Here is a 3,739-nt window from a genome sequence, read left to right on the forward strand (position 1 = left end):
GTGGTCATTAGATCAGATCTGAGAAGACTCGAAGTTAGACTGTGTTTAATATTTTTCTTCTCATAGTTTGGTGAGATCTCTCCTTTATCTTCTTCTCTAGCAAGGATACACCCTTGAGTAGTGATTGAAGGGAAGCGTGGCAGTTTTGTGCATATATTTTTAAAATTTTACAGTAGAGCATATATAGATTAAATAATTTAATTTACAATACATGCATAGATCAAATCTAAAACTACCATACAGGATCTATGATATGAACTAATATGCATGTATGTAAATCTGAAATCTAAAATTCAGCAAACATAGATCTTATCTATATTATATTTAGATCATATCTAAATATGAATTGAGTTCAAAACTTGATACTTGAGCACAGATAGCAGATCATCACATCTGAAATCCATGATAGTTGGTTCTTCATGATGCTCAGCAGCCGCACACGCATCCGATCTCTATAAGTATCCACATGAAATCTTTGTGCTGATCGATCTCTCCGAGAGTACTAGCTCGTGAAGACATCTTTTGTAGCTGATCAAAGAGGAACATAAAGAAGATGAAGTATAAGAAGATCTTCTTCTTTTCTTTCTAAATCAACGTATCAGATCTCTACGATAGAGATCTAGAAAAGAACCATTTCTTCTAAATTTTTTCACGCATAAGAGATAACTTTTCTCTCTTCCTTTCACATCTTCAAGAAAAACTTTTTTTTTCTAATTTTTTATAATAAAAATTAGATCTAATCTATTTTTTTATGTAAAAAATAATATAAATTTTCATATCTTAGAAAAATCAAAAAGAAAGACCCAAGAGAAGAATCGTTCTTCTCTTTTTTTCTCCCTTTTTCTCTTTGATCTAGAGTCCTAGGAAGACCCCAATGCCCAACAAAAATTTTTTAATATTTTTTCTCTAAATTTTTATATTAAAAATTAGATCTAATCTAATTTTTATACTAAAAAAATTAAAAAAAAAATCAGAGAGAAGAAATTTTTCTTCTTCAAGGCTGTGCACTAGAAAGAAGATATTTTCTTTTTTCTTTCCTTCCTCTCATGGGATGAACCTTTCTTTCTTTTTTTTTTCTGATATTTTTTCTCTAAATTTTTATGTTAAAAATTAAATCTAATCTAATTTTTATACTAAAAAAAATAAAAAAAAATTTGAGAGAAGAACTCCTTCTCCAAGGGCTGCGCATAAGAAAGTAGACCTTTCTTCTTCCTTCTCTTTCTCTCATTGGAAAGAACCTTTTTTCTTCAATTTTTTATTGTAAAACCAGCAAGAGGGCCTCTCTTTGATGCCTTAGAACCAACAATAAACTCTCATAAAAATCCTTTAAAAGAGGTTGGAGAAGAGGCTTAGGCGTGTGGAATTTGGGGCGTCCAACTCTTGGACGCCCCCTCCTTTTTAGGCGACAACAAGAGAGGAGAAGGGGCACCTTGTTTTTCACAGAAGAGAGGAGAGGGGTGTGGCATCTTGATTTGGGGCATGGGTTCTCACAGTGAAAGGAGAGGAGGTGCAGAAGATTTTATGCACATGGGTGGTTATGAGTTGGTTAAGTCCTAATCTAAATAGGACTCATGATTCTTGATCTAACTCTAACTAATTCTTGGATCTAATCCTAACCAACTTAAAAATTAGTTATAATAAACTAACTAATTAGGTCCTAGCCCAATTAAAAAATTAATTAGACCCTAATTCAATTAATAAGTTAGTTAGATTAAAACCCCATCTGTGAGAAGTATTTTTTTTCTCATCTTATTAGATATCAGGAAAGCTTTTGATCAATAGGGCTTGATCCAATCAAGTCTATTATCTAATAAGATTTGATCCACTCAAACCTAAATCAAATTAAATTGAATCTTTTTCAATTAAATCTGATTTGCATCCCTAAGATCAATTAGAACAAACCCTGTTATCCATTAGAGCTTGATCTAATCAATTGAAACTAAACCTAATTGAATCTAATTTAATTAGATTTGATCCAATCTCTATTGCTCAATCAAATTGAGCCAATTAACAATCAAATTATTAATTAATTATTTTTTTAATTTACAATCATTAGTAAATAATTTATTACAATCTTTGCATAGGATTAATCATCAATTATATTGATAATTAAATCCTTCAATGATTCATGATCGTCGATCAGTCATTTGATCAGACAGGTACTTCTATGTGTATGACCACAAAGGTTCAAACCTAAGCTGGTAGCATAAGAATAATTTTTGTGCTAATCGATGTAACCATTTAGCAATAAGACCCGATGTTTGGATAGGCCAAATGTATACTCGACAACACTCTAAAATCTATATAGATATAGTTACCATATAATTCATCTCTTTGACTCTCGATGCTCAAGGATGACTTAGGATTAAACTATCAACCCTAAATGAGTGGTCCACATTGTGTCTCAATCTTAAAAAATTCTATGACTCCTCACTAGAACTACTCTGATCAGAGTTTTGCTGAATTGAAACACAGTGATGCATCATCTTCAATTTTACTTAGAGTGATCAATTCTATTTTAACTTGTACTCAGACTTCACTAGTACTTGACTGTATCTAGAAACTTTCCATCATCGAATTAAAAATTTGGATAGTCCGATACTAAAGTATAGTAAGTTGCTTTCAAGTCACCGAGGTAGCCTCAAGTCAGAGAGATACTTATACCCATATCCTATCAGAGCAACCCTTGACAGCAGAGTGCTCCGGAGTTGGTCACGCTCAATGAAATATACTCCTACATTTCATCTGTATGCTATATCCATATCACCACATGTTTTGGTTAAGAAAACAACCAACTAATATGGTATACAATAATCTACACTTGATATAATTATCGTCTTAGTAACAATTGTATCTTTTGATCACGAGCCGGATTTAAGAACTGTTAGAATTCAAGACTTGGGGCATGCATGTGTGTTTTAAAATTTTATTTTGTAAACATCATAGTAGAATATAAGATTAAAATACTTTTAATCTGAATCATACATGCATAAAAATATTAAATCACAAGGATCTAGTTCATGTGCTGAAATTGACATTTGCTGAAATTCAGATTGTGATCAAATCGCATATCTGTTTCGCAATCTTTTTCTTTGAATATGGATCTGAAAGAGGAGAAATTTTTTTCTAGTCATATAAGTATCCAACCTCTACGGATATCCACTTGGGATCAGTCTGAAATAGCTCTCTTCAAATTAAATTTTTTTCTCTAAAAAATTCAGCCTACTGAATCTGAATGAAGTCTGGATCGCGATCAACACTTGATCTCTTTCCTTGATCTTCTTCTTTTCTTCTTCTCTTGTCTTTCTCCTCTTGAATTATGTTACTACCAGTAGGTAGAAACCAGCAAAGAGGGACGCCCAACCAGTCTTGGCATGAAGGAGAAGGGAGAATGCCCAAAGAGCTATGGTGTGAGGACACCAAGGGAGAAGGAGAAGGGAGAGAAAGAGAGGGCGTGGGGGAACCTTTGGGGCATGGAGGGCTGCTGGTTTGGATGCTATAGGGACCTTAGGAGAGGTTCTTTTAAATAGGCATGAGGATAAAATTCTATTCAATATCATAATATAAGTCCTACTTGCATTAGATTTTCTAATAACTTAAATTATTTAACTTACATTAGGAATCCTATTAGGCACCAACTCTTGGAGCCCTTGCACCTAATTAAACATACCCTCTTTTGCACCCAAGGGATGCTCCATATTAGATTAAAAGGCCCTCTAATCATAGGACACGTCCAATT

Source organism: Elaeis guineensis, chromosome 11, assembly GCF_000442705.2.
Source record: "Elaeis guineensis isolate ETL-2024a chromosome 11, EG11, whole genome shotgun sequence".
NCBI lineage: Eukaryota > Viridiplantae > Streptophyta > Magnoliopsida > Arecales > Arecaceae > Elaeis > Elaeis guineensis.